Raw genomic sequence first — 24,647 nt, forward strand, 5'->3', positions numbered from 1 at the left:
CTCACACGCTGACGGATGAAGCCTCGCGTTTCAGGAGCCAGGGCTGCTCTCTCCCAGGCGCCGGGGACCACCCGCGCTCAGTCCTCTCGCTCGCCCCTCGCAGTTAAGGATTTATGGCACGTTGCACGGGGGTGCTTCAGCGTCCTGGGGAGATGCTGAAGCAAAACGGCCCCGTGGAGAGGAGAGCAGCTCGCTCCCCAGTCTGCACAGCGCGGGGTGGGGAATTGCATAGGGCTCCTTGCTGCAGGTTCATGCCTGACTGCAATCAATATAACCTTTAAAAATTAATCTACTTTCTCCTCTCTTTTGCACACAAATACAGTTGCTGCAATTCCTCCATTTCCATGACATTTGGGGGAAAAATTCTGCTTCAGAGAAATGCCTCCCTTACGCTATAGACTTTATTTCTTTAGGGTGAAATTAAAATAAAGGCTACTTTTTTTTTATGATATTGGGAAATAAATCACCTAATCACTGCACTGCTGTATGTGCAAGCAACTGCCACGCAGAAAGAGCAGAGCAGTCAGGACAGCCGGGGTCCGTTCCCAGTGCTCCCAGTCAACATGCGTTGAAACTGGGGGAAACCACTGCCATGGTCAAAGAACTGTGCCCCAGGTCGGTCACCAGAGAGCCGGGGCAGCTACGCGGCACGGCCGCCGGCAGCCCTGGCACGAGCACAGGGAGCTTCCGCGTTTTGGTCTTGCTCCCGATTTCTAAATATCTGAGCAAAATCAGCAGCGACGGCTGTCGGGCTCTCAATCAGCCGCAGCCTGGACAGGGGAGGGCTGCTGAACCCGAGCTGACGAATTGATAAGGAAAGGACGACAGGCCCAATTTACACACCCCTCTGCTTTTTTACTTAAAATAAAAAAGTGGTTTTTCTTCCCGGTTCCCCAAAAGCAAAGCCCAGGCCCTTCCTCGCCCCTTCCGCGCTGGACTGTGCACCCTGCGTGTCCCAGGGTTCAGCTCTGGACCGTGACGCAAAGGGACACCCTGCCACCCAGCTTGTTCCCCTGTGCGCATCTGTAAAATAAATAACTGAATCAAGCCAGGGAGAAGGGTCTTCACCCATGCCGACGTGGTGGGAGATGCCTCCTCTATAAGTGAGCTTGCAGAGATGAAAATGAACCCCCCGATACAGTGGACCTGTCCTGCTTCAGCACCGCAGCCAGACCTCCAGCTGCCTCGGGGAGAGAAGGAAAAGGCTTTAAACAGCTAATTCAGGCTTTGCATTCACCTGAGGCTCTCCGGGTGCAGAAGGGGTGCCGATGCAGCTCACCCTCTGTCCAAAATTTCTCATAATTGCTGGTCTGTAGCCTGCTGTCCTGCGGGGTTGTGCTCTGCATCCCTGCATCCCTGCCCTGAACAACCCCCGCCCCCACGGAGCCGCCTCTGCCAGACCTACCACCGCGATCCCGGTTATGTGTTTCTGCGCACAGATTATCCTATTTCTGTGCATCTAATGACGCGTGTTTGGGCAGGGGACACGGGCAGCGGCAGCAGGACCCCCATGGACCGCACGGCCCCCCGGCAGCACCACTCCCTTGGGAGGCCGATGGCAGAGCTGGACAGGGCAGGGCAGGAGAGCGGTGCCCGGTGCCCGGCCAGGCAAGGCGAGGGGTGACCGGTGTCGCCCACGCTCCCCGGTCCCCTGGCACGTGCGGGACGGTGCCACTGCCCACGACAGCCCCCCGGCCGGCCCTCGCTCCTGACGTCCCCGGCCGTGAAAGACGGGGCTGGATTGCCTGGAACAAACCCAGCAGCCTGCTCCTTCTCTTTCCCAGGCTATTTTTATCCTCCTCCCAATGACAGATTGAGGGCTTCAAAAACAGCCCCGTGAACTCTCTCCTGCTTCTCCGCCATGGAAATTACTGCACAGCGGTTCAAAATGGGAGAGCAATTTGCAAAACAAATAAGTCTCCGATTAGCTAACAAGCGGCAGGCTGACCTTACAGGGACCCTTTCATTAGGAGACACTTATTTCCTGATACTTCTCTATAGAGCACCGATTAACTGCACTGGGATGGAGGGAGGTACTTCATACTGTTTTAATGAATTAAATATATGCTCCTATTTGGCTCTTAATGTTAAAAAAAGTATTAAGTACAGTAATTGTCACATTCCCAAAGCCAGTCATCTCTCTACCTAGCCGTTCATTTCTACTGTCCCCTTCCCACCACAAAGTTTAATTTGTTAATGTGCTTCTCATGTCACGGTATTTTCCTCCATTAACACCAGCCCATCAAAGTGTCCCGCACCACCCGGCTGGGTGAGCGAGGACAACGGCAGCGGAGCAAAGGAGAAGGATAAATGATCACAAATTGTACAGGGAGCTCAGGAGCTCTCGTCCGGGTCTCCTCCCGCTCCCCGAGGGTACCCCCGCACATGGAGGAGTGCTCCAGGCCCTGTCCTGGCCATTAGCTCCTGCTGGGGCTTTATCTTCTCCTCCCCTGCTTCTCCTCTTCCTTCTCCCAGCATCTGCAAACACAGAAGCAGGAGATGTGCCCCCACCGCCGGGGCTCAGCCAGCCCGCGCTCCTGCCGGGTGATGCTGTCGGAGCAACGTGGCTCCCGAGGGATGCAGGGAGGTTTTGGGGACAGGTTAGAGGGGCTCAAGAGAAAACGTCTTCTCCTGGGATGTTCCTCAGCCTGCTCTGCTGAGGTGATACCCATCTTCGACTTTCTAGAAGCACAAGCCCTCCCGGAATCTCCCAGGAGGGATTAGGAAAAAAAGAAGGGGAAAAAATAACGACAAGGAAACAGTGGAGGAAGCAAGGGACTGAACGTCCCAGCCACGGGGCTGGCTGTCCTGAAGCTCTCCCCCGCTGCCCACGGGGCTGCAAACCTCACACGTTACGTTGATGTACCTCTGACTGGCATGTAATTTAATTACTGCATGCTTAAAAGATTAAATCCACGATTAAAAGAATTTATATGGATTAGCACAGGATGATTTTAAATCACTGCCAGCCCACGGCAAAGCAAACCAGCAATTTGCAACCCGCAGCAAAAGCACCGGCGACGCGAAGGGCTGGGCGGCAGCCCTGGCCCCGCTCCGTGTGCCAGCCCCGCGGCTCCTCGGGGAGGGGGACAGCCGGGCACGGGGACCTGTCGAGAGCCCCGAGCCCCCTCCCGGCACAGCCGGCTCCGTGCCGGCGGCAGCACAGGCACTGCCGCAGAGACGGGAGTGCTTTCACCTCCCCAGCACGCTTCTCTCCCGATCCATCACTCCATGGCACACATCGCTGCTTGACAGCATTCCTCTCCCAGTCCCCAGTCATGAATTTTAGGCCGTTGTTAAGCCCATCTGTTATTTTTCTTAAGTCACTTATTGGATGTCCCTTTATGGGGGAAAGAAAGAAGCTGGATGGGAGGAAAAATAAAGCATGCAAACTGGGAAGATTTACAAAATAAACTGGTTTAAATCAAATTCACAAGTCTCCAGCTAAAGCTGTGCTCCAGAAAGCGTTATTGTTTCCCTCTCAGGGGTGAGAAGGAGAATGTGAAATTCATTTTCCTGTGCTGGGAGGGGAAGGGAGGATCAAGGGCAGCATTTTCATCAGACTGCTTCTTCCAAAACAGCCATTTACAAATCTTCATCCCTTTACCCGAGCAGCCGCCTCATCTGGGCAGGGATGGGGACCGAGCGGGTCCAGGGCCAGCCCAGTGAAACAGCTCCGTCAGCTCGAACAAACATTTTGCAGCATCTCTGAGAAAATTTTGCTTTCCTAAACAACGACCGGAGCGACCGCCTCGCCCCTCTCGCCTACCACCACGCAGCACGACAGCTAACGCTGGTGTTCAGGTTTGCCCTTGCTCCTTGGGCAGCGCGAGCCTTGCTCAGTCGCAGGCTGGCCGGCAGCCGCAGGCACGCGCCGACGTGTGCAGCCGCAGCGCCGTCTCCTGCAAATCCCCGACGGCTGGATGTGGTTTGAGACGCCAGCCAAGGACATCATCCAGCCATCTGCTGATAGCACGGCCGTGCGGGGATGCTGAGAACAGCTTCCCGACCTCCAGACCTCCGTACCGCTGCTGCATTAGGATATATTCGGTACTTCTGTTTGCAGTGTTGCAGAGCAATACGGTGCCCTGTGCAATCTGTTTGATTTGAAATATTAGTGAAGAGATTAGAAACAGTGCTCATGATTTTGTGATGCATATGGTAATTAAAGTGTTACATTGCAATTATGATGTAATTAAACTGTGGGATGCTCTTCAAGATGCAATTGCCACTCATTTGCATAACTGACGGATTTGCTTATTATCACCCTTTTAATATATGTATTAAAAAGAGCATCAAGAGCATCGGGTATGGAAGCTTGCAGCAGCTCTACCCAGCCTTCCTCCAGCCCACTGCAGGGCCCAGGCTGTCACTCCCCAGCTCCGACCGCTGCCGCTTCACCTCCCCTGGCCGGGGCTCCCCCTGCCAGGACTCGAGAGCGGCTCCGCTGACCAGCAGCCCCCCTGAAGCCCAGCCCTTGGCGAGCACCCCGGATGGAGCAGACATACCTTCATGCACATCCACCCGCCGGCAGTCGGCGGAGGCTCGGTGCAGCAGCTCGCTGGGCCCCCCCAGGCAGCCGCTAAGCAGCCTCTGGGTCACCACCACCGCTGCCAAACTCTCCCCTGCCCCAGAGCCGCCGGGCTCTTATTCCAGAGAAAGAGGTTTTCCCCTATTCCAGCCTCCCTAAGCCAGTTCTCAGTTATTCACCCTCTCAAGGACGCTGTTTGGGGGTCCCTGGAAAGCCCCAGGAACCCACCAAACCTGACCTTTCCAAGCAATTAATGCAAATCCCTACACCCTGCTATACCCACCAGCTCTACACATCTGGCACGGCGCAGCCACCGAAAGGCATGCTGTGTGCGCAACAATTATCCTCAGCCATGCAAAGACCTTTCTGGATCTGTAGATACTGAAAAAAAATCACCTTATAAAATATGACTGATTTTCTCCTTTTTAAACTCATCAGAACTTCCTCTGAGGAGCTAAAATAAAAATACCCTCAGAACCGGGCTGTCCATAACCTTCTCCCGATCAGACGGCTGTGAGTGGGCGTAACACGCGGCAGGGATGTGGGTACACGCTGGGGCAGCCGGGGAGTAACGGCTCAGGAAGAGAAATCTTCACTGAAAGCCAAATCCTGTGTCCGGACTTTGCTTTTATCCAGAGAAGGCCATGCCTTAAAACATCCCTGACAGCTGGTAATGCCTCAGACTCACTGAAGAGCGCACAAGAAAAGGAGAAAAGTGGTTCAAATGGTTCCTTTTATCTGCTGTTTTAACCTGCACCGAGAAACACGAGATTCCTGAAAACCGTGATGTCTGGTATTCTACAGAAATAGATCTATCAGGAAAATAATGGTGCTGCTTTGAGAGGAGGCCGGGTCGGGCTCTGCGAGGTGCAGAGCGTTTCATCCCCTGCCCGGCGAGACCCCGGGGAACATGCCCAGGTTGAATCTGCAGCGCAGCGGGCACAGGGCACGGAGCTTCGGTGGCACGCGGGCAGGACACGGGGCACCTCGCACCACCAGACCTCAGGGAGACGCGTGGCTATAAACCTCTGAATTGCCAGGCTTGATGCTCAAAATGTTCTGCATTTTCTTAAAAATACGTTTATCTTTGCATAATTGCCTTCCCAAACGATATCCTTCCTTTCATTACAGATTCTGTTAGCCTGCCCAGAAAAAAAAGAATATTGATTAGGCAAGTAAGACTCTCTCTGTTTAGACTCTGAGCACATCCACACGGCCCAGGATCGGGCCCCTGGCTGCCGCAGGACCCGGTGCCGCTCAGCCGAGCTAACAGGGCTCTTCTGCTGCTGCGGGGGGGCGGTCGGCTTCCTTCTCACCCAGAAACGCTCTCTGGGAAAAACAGAAAGGGTTTTGCTATACACAATGGTGAAACTCCAGCTGCGCTGCCCGGGGCATTTCAGCAGTCAGCAAGTCTTACAAAACAGGTACCACATGGGCACGGCCGCTCCCGTTTCGAGGCATTTTAGGCATTGTGCTGCAGAAGAAATTTGCTTTTCGCTCTTTTCTGAGCGGACCTAACCTGAAAAATGGCAACCTGCTTTGCAGTCTGGCCGGGCTGGCAGGCACGGCTCTGCGGTGGCCGCCCCAGCTTGCTGCGAAGCCGGCGCTGGCTCTGCCAGAAAGCTGGGGTGCTCGCACTTGGGGTGCATGTGGGGCTCTCATTCGTCTCCAAGGGAATACGATCACTGCAGCCTAACTTGCTAAAGACTTAATACAGCTGGAGTTTAATTTCAGTTATATAAGGACTTGTCAAAGTTAGGAATGTAAGTCAGCAGTGGAAAGATTTAGATGTACGGCTCCCTGCTTCTCTTTTTTTTAATTTTTTCTCCCCCCTCCCTTAAAAAGCCGCTGTCACGAGGCAGCAGCGCTGCCCGCGGGGCACTGGTTGGGCTGCGGGGCCGGAGCCGGGACGCCTTCCTCCAGCCCTCACCCCGCGCGCGGCAGCGAGCGACGGTGCTGCGAGGACGCGCGTTGGGCGGGTGGTGCCGGGACCCTCCTGTCCGGGACCCCGGGGCGGTTTCTGGGCTCTGCCGACGGCCGCGATGGCAGCGAGGGAGGAGGCTGCTGCTCCCCCTCCAAACCGTGCCGCGTGGTGCAGCGGGCTCGGGAGTGGCAGGTGACGGAGGTCTCCATCCATCAGGTCGAACACCAGCTCATCAATTGCCGACCCCCTGTGAGCCGTGATCGCCGAGAAAAAAACATTTACAGTCATTTAGAGGCAGGTAGAGGAAAAGCTTTCTCCCTTCCCTCTGAGCTACAACAGATCTATGATAGGGCTTTTCAAACTTCAGCATCCCCATGGTAGCCAGTGTGTTAGGCCTGGAGGTGCAAATAAATGACTCCTCGCCAGATTAAAAGATGTATGTGACAGCCGAGAAGTGCTGTAGCTGGGCCACGTCCGAGGGAGCGCTGAGCACCCGCCGGGCCGGAGATCGCTGGTGTGGTCTGGCAGAACCGCCCGGGACCCCCACGCCCTGGCGAGGGCTGGGGTGCTGGGCTCCCCAAGCAAGTCCCGAGGGCCAGGAGAGGGGCTGCAGCAGTGCCCCCGCCCCGGCGGCACCCTCCCTCCACCAGTTTATTTTGGTTTGGTTGGGAAACTAGAAGCTTGCTAATTAACATTGATGTCGCGTTCACCAGAGTCCAATTGCGCATCGAACTCCTGTTGCTTCCTTCTCCACGAGAGCAGGTCTGCCATATTTAGCCAACTTTTAAACTCATTAGCAAAAGCAGATGCTTAGATCCGCAGTCCCTAATGACTGTAAGTGGGAGAATTAGTTTATTGATTGATGGCCTAATTGTTGCCACCACGACCACAAGCACTAGCTTTAAGCCCAAGCGCTGCGCTGAAGGGACCCAGCCTGCCGGGGCAGGGGGAGAGAGAGCAGGCACGCGGGACAGGCACCCAGCAGCCCCCGCGATGCCACCCACATGCAGATTTCCAAATTATTCCAGCATTTGAACAGTCAAGCAAAAGTTAATTAACTTACACTTTACCCAACAGAGGTCAAAGCCTTTGAGCGCGTGTCGATGCATAACCTTTTGCAGGGTGCGCTGACTTCCCCGTGCTCTTCGCATGGTAATGAAGAGACTGCCGGGGCCTGCAAACAGCAGCGTATGCTATCCTTCCTGCCCTCCCTCCCCTTGCCCTCCGCCGGTTCTCCACGAAAATGTAAACGAAGGGAAGGAGGGCAGGTCACAGCCCAGTCCCTGTGCAGCCCTGCAACGGCTGGGAGACGCGCCTGGGTGTCCTTCAGCCCCGCTCCTGCGCCAGCCCTGTGACGGACGGCCCACGGCGAGCTCGCCGGCGTGATTAACTGTGGCTCTGCTTTAATAAAAGCATCTACAGCCTGGCCCTGACCCAGACAGGCACAAACGCCCCCGAAATCAAGAGGTCCTGAGCGTGTGCCCAAATGGCTCGGGGAGCAGGGACAGACTTAAGCCGCGGGAGGACATTGCTGCCTCGGGATGCTGTGGGACAAGACGCATTGCTAACAGGAGCTGGCTTTGGCCAGCGTCTTATTGGAAACAAGACCAAGAGCTGCCACGCAGACCCGCAGGGCCGTGCAAGGCGCCGGTGCCCTGCCAGGTTCGGCAGGGAGCAGCCCCACCACGCACCCGCACCCCCGAAAGGCTGACACGGCATCGTGTCTGTCCAGCAGACTTCGGGGAAGAGAAGTAGCCGTGAAGAAAGCAGTCTCTCCTTAAGAGTTTGGTTGATGTTTCTCTAACACCTAAAAATCAACAGAAAAAACAGATTTGCAAGAGGATTTAAGAGGCATCAAGTTGCCTGGATACCAGATCCTGTAAGTACTCAAAAAGTAATTATAAAGCAAGAAATCTGTCTCAGCTAAGCAGGCGGATGGGAAATCGGAAATCCATTTGTGAGAGACTTTCTGCTTTCTAACAAGACAGGTTACAGCTCACCCCTGTCCGCAGCCGCCACGCGCTCCTGCTCCCCACCCTCCCTGCCTGCGCTTGAGGAGAACGATGCAGCGTCTCCCCGGCAGCCCCAGCACCATATCGCTCACACGCCGCATTCGCAGCTCTCCCCAGCCGCAGCGCCTGCCGGTGCAATCCTCCGCTCGCACTCCTGCGTGCAACGCCACGGCAGCAGCAGCTTATTTCCAGACCGGCTCGTTCCCCTCCGCCAGGCAAGGGCTCACACAACCTGACTTACCGACGCAGCGTTTGCGGCCGAGCTGCTGTTGACCCCTCCGGATGGCTGGCACACGCGCGTCCCCCGAGGCCCCAGTTAGCTGTGCGGGCTCTGCTCTCCCATGCAGCCGCGCAGCTCCTGCTCTGGGGCCAGCGCCGTGTTTAGAGCTGCCCAGCAAACCTCTCCCGCACGGCGGCGAGGCGCAGGGAAGCCGGCACCCACTTCCCTCAACCTCCTCCCGCCGTGTTTTGGGGTCTGGCCGATGGAGCCAGCTGGGCACTGCCACGCCAATTAAAATAAAACCCTGATGGTGCTGCCAATGCGAAACCCACTTTGCAACCTGCAGGCCTGGTATTTTCCTCTTGGGGAAAGGTTAAGAAAAATTAAGAAAAATAAAAAAACGCCCTCTACAATCACAAGATTAGGAAAGAGGAAATGGCCTCAAGTTGCGCCAAGGGAGGTTTAGATTGAACATTAGGAAAAATTTCTTTACTGAAAGAGTGGTCAGGCCTTGGAACAGGCTGCCCAGGGAAGTGGTGGAGTCACCATCCCTGGAGGTATTTAAAAGACGTGTAGATGAGGCCCTTAGGGACATGGTGTAGTGGGCATGGTGGTGTTGGGTTGACGGTTGGACACGATGATCTTAGAGGTCTTTTCCAACCTGTATGATTCTATGATTCTATAAGATCCAAATGCCTTTGCAAGGACTCGCCTCAAGCTCAGCAAAGCAGACTCCCATCAGCCGATAACGAGTTTGCAGACCAAGAGCAAGGACTCCTCGGGGATGTTTTTGGACCAGAGTGGTCAACCCCATGGAGCATTCAACAGAAGTCCCCCGTGGCCTCCCCAAGTGTTTCTGCTCTGTGTCCCAGCTCCAAAGCAAATATTGCTCCCAGCAATAATTGGGAGTAAGAAAATAATTTGTTTCATATCGATAGGGTTTCAGGTGCTTTTGAGGGGTAAGCCCCAAACATTTACTTATATAAGAGTGAATACATTTACATGCACACACATAAACCTAAGATCAGTACCTCACGCACAAGGACGCCGAGGTTCAAGGGAGCACCGCTTTTAGAGACCAATTTCCGCACTCTGTCACAAATATTTCCATTTTAATAATCTCCAAAGCAATAATTTTTCAAATCCCATTTTCTTCTTAATGCTCGTTCCCACCTTTTGCATTTCACTCAATAAAACATAACTACTCAATTTCCCTTTGCTCTCCTGCCGCTTCTCACCACTTCCAGCGTTCGGCCCCGACGCACCAGGGCACGGCGAGCTCTGCGCGGCTGCAGTCTCTGTTGGAGGACAAGTCGCTTTTCCCAGCACAGGTCTCTCTAGGGGCACTTCCCTGGATCCAACCCGCCTAAATCCTTAGTCATAGGTGCAGTATTTCAAAAGGCGGGTGGCAGGAAGGATTTGGGGCTTGCTCCGATCACATCCCTCTGCAGGCGTAGGCTGTGAGGGACCACGAGAGGTAGAAACCGAGCAGGAAAAGCTCTCTGCTCGCTGGTGTCCCCACCTCAGCGCCTCAGCCTTCAGCGACCCCGTGTTGCTGAAACTTGGCCGTGCACCCTTAGGTACTTTGAAGACCGAGGTGCAGGGGAGCTTCAAACGCCTTGAAGGGAAGCGTTCGGTATGAACGGGCTGATCTCAGCCCCACGCTCTGCCAGCCTGCGCGGGCTGTCTGCTAAACGGTGCAAATTCCTGGACTACAAGCAATATAATTTAGGCACCGCGGGAAAGCAGCAGTGTACGACAGAGCCCCTGCGCTGGCAGCAGTTCCCCAGCCGGGAAGCCCAGTCCCTGCTGCAGTGCTTGATGTTATTCCAAGCAGCGCTGTAGCTATTAGTACACCAACCATTGCCATGGGAAACACGCGGGGCATGATTCAGTGCCTCCCAGGGCTCCGCGCACCCGAAGCCCAGCGTCTGCGGCACGCGCCGGGCGCCCCGGTGGCAGATGAGGCGGCCACAGCCGCTCCTCCGGGCTGAGCCGCGGCGGGGATTTCTAACCACCACCAAACCCATCTACCTTTCCAGAGCCCAGCCTGCTGGTGCATCGCAAGGAAGTGTAATTATGACCATAGAAGCCTTTTGCTGCTGTAATTGTTTCCGTGTGGCCTGGGAGGAGATGGGTTGTGCTAGAAGCATAGAGATTTTGCTGAAGCATGAAAAGACAAGACATTTAGTTTAGGTAACAGCTCCGGAGCTTTAGGGTTCAACAAACTGAGAACTCAGGGAAAATACTTTTCAGGGCAGGACAGTCTGGAGACAGGAGAGGCAGAAGGAATTGAGACAATGCATTTATCAAGCGGTCAATTTACCCCCTCCCAGTCTCTGTCTGCTCCTTTTCAGCAGCAAAATAGGAATCATGGAGAAGAATCAGCCGCAGCACCGGCAACGTACAGGGGCATCGTAGTGAGAGGAAAAATAATGCAATCGTGACAGTGAGTTTGAACTGCAAGAAGTTGCAAAAAGAAGGTAAAAAGAAGGGGTGAGAGCAGGAGCCAGGAGGAAGAGCCTGGTGGCAGCGAGGTCCTGGCTTGGGAAGTCTGTTCTGCTCTGAGCCACGCATGGACACACGGACACACAGGCTCCTTCTCCCTCTCATTCACTCGGGAAACTTCCATTCGGGGATCCCTCCTTCTCATGCAATATTTCTCTCTACAATAAGTCTCATAACTCTGCATTTCTGAAGTCAGTATTTTTGACAAGCTAAAGGGCAGGTTGGGAACGCTCCCTTGTAAATCAGCTCATTAATGCCGCGATACGAAGGGCTTCGCTGTCTTACTCCGGCGGGGGGACCTGCAGACAAATGTAAGTGAAATATCTGTCACTGTGGAATTAAAGGCGGCGTCGCCCTGTGCGATGGGGGCTGCCTGAGACATCAAGGAGGATGTCAGGGATGCGGTGGGCGTAGGAGTAACCCTACAGCAAGAGATGACCTTGACCCAGAAGATTTCTTCTTTGTTTTTTCTTCTCACCCCTCTGCAGCACCGGCAACGTTTCTGTTTTTCAAAAGCAAATTCCGTCTCCAGAGAAATGAATTGCTAAACATTTATCACAACTTGCCTGGAGGTATGTAAAATACAAGAGGAAATCTCTCCCCCTCGCCTCCCACTGCACCCTACCCTGAATGCAAGAGGAAAAGCCATTTGAGTGATCCTAGCAGAATCAGAACAAGCATTTAGTGGTCTTTAAGGACCCATAAAACACTTCAGTAGTTTGCTGGTTTATATCTGACTATCTTCTACATTAGCCATTTAAATTAAAACATTTATAATTAATTGAACAAATCATTTCCTCTCGCCCCCTTTGGGGACTGGAGCGCGTAAGTCTTCAGTAAATTTTAGTCTCTTAAGCAACGGGGTATCCATTTCTTTTATAGAGCTTATTTTCCTGCAGGGTGGGAATCAAGGGCAGGCAGAGAGCAGTTTTAACTGGAAAATCAATTGATAGGAAAGACAAATTAATGCATATTTTTTCAAAAGGGGAAATGAAAAAGAGAGCTCGGCACTAGGAGCCTGCCCTCCCCTCTGCCCGCGGGAGCCGGCTGCCATGGGCCTTGGCAGCCCCGCCGCGCGCAGGGCTCCGGGGACCCGCCGTGGCCGCTCGGGAAAACTGTCCCTAAATTTGGGGAGCGCTACAGTGGTGGGAAGCCCAGGGCTGCCCGGGGTGGTGCGACCTGCCGCGGGCCCCGGCTTCCTCCTGTGATGCTGGAGCTGCAGCAGTGATGGGGAAGAGGAAGAGGAAGGGCTGCTGGTGGGGGCTTTCCGGGAGAAAGGGGGCCTGGAGCTGAGCATGAACATGGTGGCACGGTCCTGCCCCAGCCTCGTGCAAGGAGAGGGGGACGCACAGCACCTGGATGCAGGACAGTGAAGACGACACGCTGATGCGTAGAGTTATCCCAGCTGGGAACTCCGCCTGCAGTGCACAGAAGAGGCAGGTCGAGGGCTAATTCTGCCTATCATTTCCAAAGAGCCACTTTCAGATAAGAAGCTTAAACAGAAGGATTATCTGGGCAGCATGATCTTCCCCACCCCAGAACTGCTGCCAAAGACAACATGGGCAAAACCCAGCCATGCTGGGACCTGGGGCATTCCCTGGACAAAAGACAGTCCCAGCAACCCTACCTGAGACAGCCCGGCCAGGGGGTCTCCAAGGCAAAGCCCCACCTCGCAGGAGGCAGGCTGGCACCACGCTGGGCTGCTGCACGCCACCCCCGGGGCAGAGGCAGGGGCACTCACCAAAAAGCAAAGTCAGAGCGAGCAAAGAGAATGGGAGGAATACGCCAGGATAAAAAAGCAAAGTAAAACCGGCCCAAGGCTCAGGAATCCCGTAATGAGGAGGACCAGGAGCAGACGGGCTCTGGCAGGGCAGGTCGGATGCTCCTGTGCTGGCTGGCAGCTGGGCAGGTGGAGAGCGGTGTCCAGGCAAGCAGGGGATGAGCAGAGGGACCAGGACCCAGCAGCAAGGAGGGACAAAAGAGACCCAAGATACACCATGCACGGGACCGCTCCGTGTGGGCGACAGATGGGATAAGCCCCGATCAGGCTCAGGAGCCAGGTCCGAGTCTCCCGGGGACGGCTGGTCCGGGTGGCCGCTCTCAGCTGGGCTGCCTGCAGAGGCGAAGCAGCCCTGGAAGAGCCCTGCTCTTCGCTGAAAATACAGTTTATTTTGATGCCCTGGAAATGCCTTTGTCAGCAGGTCTATTCTTTCATTGTGAAAAAGCCTATTAGCTTCTGCTTTCTACTTCTATCGGAATTTATTCCTCCATCAGATCTTCAATATAAAAGTGCTTTCCTTACGGAGATTGATACCGCGTGTATGAAAAGCTCCGTGTGCCTCTGAGCGAGGCAGCCCCTTCCCTTAGGAAGGATGAAGGATGGCTTTGAGAGCAAAGCACTGAACAGCTCGAGAAGATGAAATCTCAATTCCGAGGTCTGCTGTGACATCCCTGTGACCTTGGGCTGTCTCCGGGGTCCCCGTGCAGTGCAGGACGTGCTGAGCTTTCAGCAGGAGAGCAGTCCCTGGGCATTGCTGAAACCTCACCGCAGGCACGTCCTGCGCACACCCCGCGCAGGGCAACGTCCCCCGGCAAGGGGCGAGTGCGCGGGTAAAGCTTTACGACCCCATTCCCTGCTGCTCAACGGGCCCAAGAGCGAGGACAAATCTGGGGGGCATATGCTCAGCTGTATGGGGTCCGCCGCTGCCCTGCAGCCGGAGCAGGCTCCCAGCCAGCATCAGAGGGGAACGTGATGGGCGGCTCTGCTCGGCCACGGGCTGAGCTCAGCAACAAAGCAGAGCTCCGAGTAGGGCTCTGCACAGAGGTGACACGATGATCTTTAAACTCAGTCCAAGCCAAGCAAAATTCAAGCCCCTTCCCTCTGTTCGCCTGTTAATCAGGAGGTGATGCCACTCATGGCATTCGGCACAGGTTTTGTCCCTTCGCTTGCAACACAAATAGCACCGACGTGCGCAACGCCTCTTGAAGCGCCCACAAGTCCCTCTGCCTGTACCCCTGGACACACCGGGCTGCCCGTGAGGGCACCGGTGTCAACAAATGAGTAACAACAGGAGGAGAAACCTGCTCCACCAGCTGCGTGCGTCTCCTGAGCCGGCAGAGCGAGCAGCAGGCTGGAGACAGAGCGCTTGTGCCGTGCACGGAGACAAACTTCTTTAACAGCCTGAATCCGGCTGGAGAGAGTCACGCCTGCCTTCAAATGGCTCTGGTGTCCCCGTGCCGGGCAGTGCTGGCACAGTGGGGGCTGGCGTGATGTCCAGGCAGCTCCAGGGCAGCGCCCGCGGGGCGAGGGTCCTCCTCCCCACGCGGTACCCCCTTGAGCATCCAGAGGTGAGCCAGGGCCCTGCCTGCCCAGCCCTCTGCCACCACGGGTCCTCTCCCACCAAAAGACAGTGCTGGTGTGGACGTTAACCCCCTCCCTCCCAAAAGGAACCCCCCCTCCTCCTGCGCCCAGACCCACTCGTCTCTCCGCCCGTCTCCGCACTGTGCCCAGCGGCAGCCCACGTGCTCGCAGGGAGCGGAGGCCTCACAGGGCTCCGGCTCCCGCAGCGGGGACCAGGGCGAGATTAATATAATAAATAACAATAATCATCTGCTCGGGCCATTATAGAACCACATTGCCATGGCAACTGCCTGCTGGCAGCGATGCTGCCTTGCTGATGGGAAGCATTTTCTTAGGACAGATGCGAATTCCTCCAAGGCGACGCCGGTGCAGCGTGTCGCTGCCCGGGGAAGGGCCAGCACGTGGGGAGCGGGTGACGAGGACAGGCGGTGACAGGGACAGGAACGAGCCCGGACTGCCCATGCACACGTACTGCAGAGGGAGGCAACCGCAACCAACCGCACCGGAGCAGCTCCGCACGGCTCCGGCGAACGCAGCCCAACAGCAGCGTGTGACACTGCCGGCAAGGACGGTTCTCTAAGGCCAAGCGACAGAATAAATTCTCACCAGCAAAGAGCCATCACGTTGCTTTTAATCGTCAGGAAAGGTCCCGAAGCATTGCAGTCTGTTTAACTTGGGCTGATGGAAACATATTTGTCACAGCTCCGTTATTTTTTTCCTGCTGTATGTTTTTTCTGAGAGCAAACCAGCTGGAGAGACAAACCCACACGGGGCCGGGGGGGAAGGGGACAGGGCGTGCGAACCCTGGATAACTAACCTGCGCTCGGGCTGCGGCTCTGCCCACCGAGTCCCACTGCTGAGCCGGGACTCAGGCAGGCTCTGGGCTGGGGAACGTGACAAAAACACTAAGTGGGAACCTCTCCTGGCTCTGCCTGTGCCTGCATAAACACAGGATTCCCATTAAAAAAAAAAAAAAAAGAATTATTTAAACTCAGAGATGCCCGGGCTGAGAGCGCTCCTCTGAAACGCGGTGCCCTGGAGGAGGGTCACGTCATGCGGCCTCCCCGTCTATCTGCCCAGAGCGAAATTTAATATGCTACAGCTTTATACCAGGCACTCTCAATTTAATCATCAACATACCTTGCAGGGGATTAACTGCCAGTTTCCTCTCTTAATCACTATTGATATAATGAGATGACAGTCAGCTTTGCAAGGAGGGGGGGACATATTTGTCAGGAGGGCTTTTGCCGTTACTGTGGCTTGCTCTCCATTTGGCAGAGGCTTAGGAGCTCATCTGAGGCGGAGGAGACACGTGTGACATGCCCATGAGAAAGCCGGACTCGTGTCCTTAGAGTTGAAGCAAGAAAGGCGAGGTAGAGACGCAAAGTCTCTGAAAGAGAACTTCACTCGGCTGCTGGAGCATCTGCTGCCTGCTGGGACCGTGGCTCCGGGCATGCCCAGCCGGAGGTGGAGCAGTGCTGGGGGTTTGGGGCTCAGGGCTGCTTCAAATGCCGGTTTTCAGTAGTGCCTTCTCCTGGGCAAGAGCTAAGCCCTATCTGCAGGAAAAGTTTGCCTGGGAGCACGAAACCCTGCCTGGGAGCTCCTGCTCTTTGTGCCTGAAGGAAAGCAAGGGCAGAGCATCCCCCCTCGGCAGGGCATGCGGAGAGCCCGGACGGCTCTGCCCCCCCGGCTGCCATCCCCCTGCCCGGTGCACGGAGAGCCCCACTCTAACGAAAGCGCTGGAGGACCCGAGAGCCTGCCAGGAGGGCTGCCCTGCCCTCCCTCCCCTCCCCATCCCCTTCAGCTTCCATAATAAAAAATAGGAAATTAAAAGTTTATTTCATCAAGCCATAAATCCCTCAATAAAAGAAACGCTAAGGCGGCAGGTGAGCGCCAGACATAATCCTCAGATGGTTTCTCTCCTTTTGTTCCAGTGGGACGATGGCTTTTGGAGAGGACGGCTTGCCATGGGAGGGCTCCTGCCCCAGCCCACCTCTCTGTCCTGCTAACACCTGCGCCCATGGACATCACCCCAAATCCCAACCCCAGGATGGTTTTTGCCACCCATAAGGAGCCAGCAACATCTACCCGCTGGCAGAAGCCGAGTGGCTGACACCAAGACAATAGCCCTGCCTATAAATCATATTTTACCCAGATTTAGAGGAGAAAGGAGCTATTATGAGAAATAGATCAGAAGTGACACAGCTCATTATTACGAGGTGAGTCTGAGTTGGAGACAAGGGCAAAGTTAATAAAAAACGTATCCAATCCACAATGGTAACTTTAATTGTTACCACTAATGAAGCCTATTTAGGATGGATTATGTATCTGGCACTTCAGATGCAGCCCTCAATTCATCTTCTGCATCAGATGTCTCATTGCATCAGATCCAGAGGCAGAAGGAGAGTTTCTCCCCTTCTGCTGAACAACTGGGGTTGAAAAACAAATTCTGCACAATCCATCAACCGAGAGGACCAGCTGGCCAGCCCAGGGCAGGGGCTTTGGGGAGGTGCTCACAGGGGGCAACTCAGCACGGCCGGGAGCTGCTGAAGGACCAGCGGCTGCAGCTCCGGCACTGCAGACCCTGCTCAAGGGCAGCCACCTCCCCACCCTCCCTACAGTATTTCCAGCTACAGCAGCCACCAAAGCGGCTGCTCAGGACCTGGACAGGCGGCAGGCAGCTGTGGCTCTGCCATGGCCCTGCCCTGGACCAGCCCCCTCCTCCCCAGACTCCTCCCAGCCAGTTTTCTAGGCACACTTCTGGAATTAAGGACAAATTGTAATTACTTTCCTCGGTAACAAAACCTTTGGAGGAAAGGGCTGGTGATAGATTCCAGGTTTTATCGGAGCTGACAAGGAGCATTACTCACGCTGCACAAAAACTGGCACCTCGTCAGACACAGAGGTCTGTGGTGACCATCCCCTGGGGCACCAGCAGACACGGGGATTTTTTTTTTCTTAATATGGGAATTAAGCACGTTGTCTTGTTCAGTTCCCTCAGCTCTGCTGAGCAGCGAGCCCAGCCCTGGCACATCGTCCCTGCTGGGCACGTCGGGCTGTGCGGCACGAGGGGTCACCTCCTCCTGCCCCGGAGCAGGAGCTGCGCTGCAGGGAAGCACCCGGCTCCACTCCCGTAGAGGGTGAAGCCACAGCAAGGAGAGACAAGCGCCTTCACAAAGAGCAGACAAAGTTTTCTAACACGGAGTAGAACACCACACCGGACTACGGCACACAGGGAGGAGGCAGAGCCTGTCACTGCAGCCTGATCCCTTTTTGGGGCAAGAGCAATGAATTTCAGGATCCCTTCTCCCCCTGCCTTCTATGGCCACGTCAACAAGGCTCCCCCCACAAAGCAGTTGAGGCTGCACCCGTCTGCCAGAACTGGCGACGTCCCATCCCTAGGTGGGGGCCGAGCAGGAGGGATGCTGCGTTCCTGCTGCATCGCCTGCCCGGACACGGCGCGTTCCCACCGGCGGGGGCACGACCCGCACCCTCCGCTCAACTGCTGCCACCGGACCGGCGCTGTGCAACTGTTGTTGATTAAAGTTATAATCAATCAATGAACTAATTGAGCTTGTTCAATTTGATCTCTTAAGCCTAGCTTTAAAGGCCCTCTCTTCCCATGAGTCACCTGCACATGTTAACCTCTCCTTTTCTTACTCAGACAGTATTTGTGCTCCATTTGTTTTTTCCCCATTTAGCTGTTACTTGAAGCCATTTACTGAAACTGTTGATTGCTCACGAGGAGGGGAGGCCTTGGGTGCGTTTCAGCCCTGTGCAGTGACAGCGTCTCCAAACTATTGCTTGCAGGGTCACTGCAACCCAAATATCAGAGGGAGGAAACTGCAAAGCGAGGAGGAGAGCGAGCCAGGGCTTCGGTGCTAAACCCCCCACGGAAATGGGGCACTGCTTGGGTATGCCCAAGCCAAACCCAGCCGAAGGAGCTGCCTGCTCCCCAGGTTGGGGTTTGGCTCTCTGCGAGGAGGCTCAGCACCACGCCGGCACGTCCCCGGTGACTACCTGGGAATCAGCAGCAAGATGCTGCGAGATGTGGGCAATGTCAACATAACCTGCTCTGAAAGGCGAGAGCAACCCTCCCAGTGCTGAGCTCCTGTTTACTCCTGGATTTGCATCAGGCCATGCCTCAAGTGTCAGTAATTCACTCCTATTTAGTCTCGATTTAGCTGGATGTAGTCATTCATTATCATGACTTCGTCATGAATTATAATGACTGCTGCAGCCTCCCCCGGAGCAGGGAGCCGTTAGTCACCCAGCCTCAAATGGGATCATTCTCCCTTTTGTCCCCATTTTCCCTTCTCAGCAGCACTGTACAAATGGGCAGCAAATATCTTTTCAGTGCACTCAGGATTTTCTGCAAGGCAAATCAGGGCAGAGGAATTAATTGAGAAGATGATTACTCCGAATTCAGGTGGGTGCCTCAACTGTGCCCTGAGGAATTATCCCATTGCCCTTCAGCAGGACACAGCCGCGCTGGCTGGAGCAGTGGCAGCTGGCGCTGGGAAACGGGGGCTGGCAGTCCCAAGGACCCCCACACCACCACCCCTTCCCGGCACGAGTGCGGGGAAGGTGCGTGGAACATCCCATGCTGTGCGGGAACCTGAGCATCCCGCTGTCCTCCAGCTTTGCTCACCTTGAAAACAGGAGACTGAAATCAAGTGAGTAATGGGAGCCATTGAAAGTCTGAGATGGATGGGTCCATCTCATCTTCCACCCGTTGTACCCATCATACTGTATTTTATCTCTGTGTCCCTTTAAATAATGCTGCTTGCTTTCCACTGGGGAGGGAAAAGAAGAAAAAAAAAGATCGATTAAAAAGAAAAGGAGGTGAGGGGGAAAAGGGATAATTATGTTCCACAAAAATTAAGGAAAAGAAAAATGATGTAAAGAAATCACTTCTCATATAAAAGGGTATTTTATAATGGACCTTTAAAGCATTCCATCAAGTAAAACCAACACATTTATTTGAAGTATTAAAGAGGAACCTTCAATCAGTCAGAGAACTTCATTTTTACAGTGTAATGAATTCAGTTGACCTTTGTGTTGCAAAGATACGGTGGTTGAGGCAAGGGGGGAGCCTGCTCCGACACAGCGTTATCGCTGTGGGTGCCTGTCTGACGATTCCAGGCTGCAATTCCCTACGGGCAGCGCGGCCGGCCGCAGGAGATGCCCTTCGCAGCCACGGACGGGGAGCTGCAGCCTTACTCTAAGGCTCTGGATTTAAGGAGTCTTTAAGGAGACTTCCGATGCGGCACTTGGGGAAGGGGCCGGCCGCCGCAGCGAGAACAGACATCACTGGAAACTCGCTTGGAGAGGGATGCTTCTGTATGAAATCCTGAGATTAAACCTCTTCTCTCAAAGCAATTATCACCAGCTAATGTGAGCTGGGAAATCGCCTCTCCCTTCCCACTAACTGAAATCCCAGTTTGACCCCCCATGTTGCACATGGAAGGGCATTCACTTAGTAACCCATGAAAATTAGAGATGAAGTCTGTGGCTTGAGTTTCCCCATCCACAAGCATTTCAGATTTATCATAAACCCATGCAGAAGAGGAGCCAGAGGGATTTTGCACATCGCATCGCTTAGGGACGCTAGGACCTCAGACCTGCCAGCTCTGTGGGAGCACGGGTCCACCTCTCCTGCACCAGTACAGCAGAGAACAGGCAGCTCCGGCAGAGCAGCCCCTGCCCCCGGCCAGGCGAGGCTCCCCATTTTCCATGCCGGGTCCTTAAATCACCCAGTGGCATTAAACAGTCCCGTCCCACCCCACCATCAGCCGCTGCCCAGGCTGGTCCCAGTCTCGGGGTGGTTCTCTCGGAGGTGCAGCAGCCCCTGCGCCGGCCGGGCACCTTCCCCAAAACACCCCAACCTCTGCTGCTCATGGGGGGCCAACTGCAGCCCCCACCAGCCCTTCCTCCCGAGTCATGTCCTGGATAAACAGCAGAGCAAGTACTAATAAAAATGGTGGCTAAAAATACAGAAAAAGCATTTATTATTGAGGGAAGAATCCCTTGAATTGCACCCAGGCTAATTAACATTTATACAAAGTGCACTCATCACAAACATATATTAACCTTTGAAGCATATATAAGAGCAATTGGAAAGTATATAATGAGAGCAGAGAGACACCAGAGCACTAAACTTCCCTACTGAAAATGCCAGCCTTGAATTTTGAAGCAGTTTCCCCACAATTACCAGTTTTCCAGCGCTCCCGAGGTAGGGCCTTGACACCCCCCGGCTCCCCCCCCGGGGAGCTCAGCGCCGGGGGGAATCGCCCACCCTGCCCGGAGGTCACGGCTGCGCTGGACGCGGCCCAAGGCTCTTCATCCCTCTTGCCTGCTATTCCACCTCGCTACGCCCCCAAGAAACAGCGATCGGTTCTCATGGCGAGTCACGCCAGAGAACTCAGAAGGAAAATGAAGGATTTTGTCCAAGATTGAAATTAAAATAGCAATCAATATTGCTCCTGAAAGCAGAGAGAAGAGCAGCCATGATGCTGAGATGTCCTTAATGATTACAGTCAGCAAAGTCATTAGCAAAGTTAGTTCCCTGGCACTTTTTTTTTTTAAATTGGGAATGGTGAGAGAGACCCAGCATCCTCAAGGAAATACAAAGAAACATGAAAGACATCTGGGCAGCACTCGAGCTGGAAAGATAAGATGTGGTGCTGATCTCCATGTGCCGGCTGGGCTGGCTGGGAGAAAGGGAGGAGGAAAAGAAAGCTTCAGAAAGAAAAATTCTGTATTTCTTCACCCTACTTACCTGTGTGGTAAAGAAATGGATAAGTGCTCAATGTCACACCTCATTTAACACGAAACTAATAATGATCAATACCTGCTCCTTAGCCTCCCCTGCCCCCACTTTGCTACTGGAACCAGCACCTTCCCACAGCAGGTCATTGACACACGCGCAGCCAGACGGACGAACGGGCACTTGCATTCAAAGATGCAGCTTCAGACTGCAGAAATAACGCTATCCTGAGGGGAGAGGCGTAAAACCGGGTCTCCCAAACAGCCTGCAATTTTTTGTTTTTCTATATAGTATTTTATTTTTATATGTAGTAAATGTATATATTTATACACACACACATATATATGAGCCCTTGGGGAGGTTCAGGGCTCTTTGCGAGAGGGCACCGCTCCACCACGGGCTGTACTCCGGAGCAGGGCAGCACGGGCCAGGGCTCCCCGCCGTACCCCAAGCAGCTCAACCCACTGCCGAATCCAGCGAGGGGTCAGGGAAGGAGGAGAAGGGGAAGGATTCATTTCAAGAGCCATCACCGAACCCAGGGCTTTTTTTTGCTCAGCAGTCAAGAAGCACTTCTGATTTCAGTTGCGTGCAACTCCTCATAAATCCTCCCAGAGTCAACAAAAGCCAAAGTCATTTAACTCTGCGCTAATATAAAAACGAGCAGGAAGGAGCTTGCGCATGGCAGCAAGCACAAGACTTTCCAGAGGAACAATAAGGAGCAATTATGCTTATCAGGAGCTGGGGTGGGATCCCGCACGTCTGCAGGCTGGTGCCAGTAATCACAGTTAATTTTACAAAGTCTGGATGACATATAGGGAAGATTTAGATGTTCTAATTACTCCGCTGAATACCAGGGGTGCTGCTGATGAGGGAGGCAGGCACATGTACATCCACACATACGCACTCAAAGCCAATTAAGAAAGAAAAACAGCAACAAGGAGCCTGCAGGCTCACAAGCTTAGTAAAAAAATAGGTCTAAGCTGACCCACCCCTCACTAAAACACAGCAACCACAAACACGCTAGAAGACTTCTGATGACCAATTCCCAACAGTGAGGGCCTGAAAGCTTTGCACAGGGCAGGAGAGGATTCAAGCCATCAGCCAAGCTACAGAGCTGAAATTTTAGCTAACAGCATCATGGTACCCAATATCATCCATCCAGCAAGGACCAGGAGCCAGGCCCTGGGACAGCAGTGAGATGCTGCTGATCAGTAAAGTCCTGCCTCTCCAACCCACCATTTTCTTAGCTCTCCCTGGGTACCTGCAACACGCTCCACCTCCGATGGAAAAAACCCCCAACCCCAAAAGACACCACAGCCCACCCCTCACAAGTCTGCATCATTGCACTGACCTCCAGCCTCCGTGACTGGCACCGTTTCTGGCCAACTCGCAGAGAACCAGCATGGGACTGCCACAGCAAACCCCAGAAGAGGCCAGCCAGGACAACGCTCCCAGAGAGCCAGCTCCTCTCACCAGCACGCCCGGGCTCCGGCTTACCTGGGGCTGGCAACCCGGCTCCTCCTCTGCGCAGTCCCAAGAGCTCAGCAGGCAGCGCCGGGCAGGGGGCTGAGCCAGGCAAGAATACCTCTCCATACACTTCTTTCTAACTTAGGACCGTAACAGCTCCATTAAAACCCCCATTTGGGGTTTTGTGTGCTTCTGGGTCACTCAGACTCTCCTCTCGCCCCAACAGCATCTCCACTCTCCTGGGCTGTTCCCCGGCTGCTCCAGGGCAGCTCCTTCACTCCTGCCCACCAACCCTGCGAGCACGGCAGAGAAGCCACCCCCCCAGCAGCAGTCTCATTAAGTACCAGGTGGAAGGACTCATTTGCTTGTTATTAGAGCCTTGAACCAGATGGAGTTGCTGATTTAATCACAACCTTTTCTCCTGACTAGTCTGAAGCCCACCTGTAGGCTCAACAGCAGAGCAGAAAGTTGTTAATAGGGTACAGGTGCCTCTCTCTGTCCTCTCCTCAAGATCTGTTGGTAGAAAGTCCCCTGGGGAGGAATATGGAATAAAGAACTCAAGCCTATAAAAATGAAGTGGACCTTTAGTCCTGCCTGGGGGTGTGGGAATTACCCAGAAAATCCAGCAGCAGAAATTCAGAGGTGCCTGCGAGCATCGGCACGCTGCACCGAGCACGCTCTGCAAGGGGAGACCCGTTAGCGATGGGGAAGGGGATGCTGGCTGGACAAAAAGTGCAAGAAGCAGAAGTTTTAAACAACCCCTGAGAAGCAATGCTATTATCAATGTTATTTATTGCAGAAAGCGGCATTAATATTACTACACTTATTAATACATAAAGCTGTAGCATTATTACTAAAACAGCTGCAAAACACTGCATTACTATTAATGCCGACGTGAATATATTAATAATACATTATTACTGGTTTGTTTTGTGGCTTACACTTCCCTGAAATAATTTTTTCACTGTAAGTTTTGCCCATGTTTGTTCAATATTTCGGCAAGTAGCTAGGTCTAATCAGTAATCAGGGCCCAATTTTCTTAGACAGCAGACAAAGAGTGTTTGCCTGAAAAAGTTGGGCGCTTTAAACGTGGCCCAGATTCAGTGCTGGGAGAGGAGCTGGCTGATGAGGCCAAATCCTGACGCTCAGAGATGGGCTTTTCAACACAGCCATCAAAAAGGGTACATGTAAAAGGGTTACCCCAAAGCAGAGGCTGTGAGCGCTGCCCTGGGGGGGCTGCCACCACCTCACCCCTCTTTTGCAAGCCCCAGCTCGCTGCTCAGCGCAGCGGGGGTCCGAGTTCTGCCGGGGCACAGTGACCGAGCCACCGAGACATGGCAGCCTGGCACACAAGCGCTGCGAGAAGAGCATCATAAATCCTGGCACCGGCTAAGTTACATTCTGCTGGGCTTTCTCCCAAATCGCACTCATTCCTCACACTGAAATCCTACCCTGTTTTGGCAGCAAATCTGCAAAAACAAGCAGGCACGGTTCCGCATGCTTGTGCAGGAGGAAAGTCAGTGCGACAGAGAGTAAATGAGGCAGCACTGGGCTTTCAAGGCGTCTCAAGATTTCTTTGCAAGCGAAGTCAGGCATGATTGAGTTTTAAAGTTACCTAAGGAGGAACTGGACCCTTCGAACAGCACCAGCCATTCGTCTTCCCACCCTGGCCCAGGAGCAGAGCCGCTGAAGCCAGCCGCGCCGGCAGAGCAGCAGCAAAGCAGCCACGTAAAATTACCCAAGCTCCAGCCAGTGCCGTGCTCCTCCCACGACGGCCGCCCAACCCCCTCTGCACGAGCTGCAGTCCGCGGGGCTGCCGAAAATCTCCCTATGCAGTTTAGTCTTCACCCATGGA

General features: G+C 54.1%; 1 protein-coding gene across 3 annotated transcripts in view; it reads right to left on the minus strand.

The window, feature by feature from the left end:
* Positions 1-24,647, minus strand: part of LOC142092783 (gap junction beta-5 protein-like) — a 109,627-nt gene that overhangs the window by 14,921 nt on the left and 70,059 nt on the right. Inside the window, exon 4 of one of the 3 annotated variants that reach the window (XR_012677177.1) lies at positions 8,239-8,262. The exons of the other annotated variants lie outside the window; for them this stretch is intronic. The gene's annotated coding sequence lies outside the window, so the exon portion shown is untranslated. Of the gene's footprint in view, positions 1-8,238; positions 8,263-24,647 lie in introns of those variants that run through there. 3 annotated transcript variants of the gene reach the window in all.

Source organism: Calonectris borealis, chromosome 25 (genome assembly GCF_964195595.1).
Source record: "Calonectris borealis chromosome 25, bCalBor7.hap1.2, whole genome shotgun sequence".
Taxonomy (NCBI): Eukaryota; Metazoa; Chordata; class Aves; order Procellariiformes; family Procellariidae; genus Calonectris; species Calonectris borealis.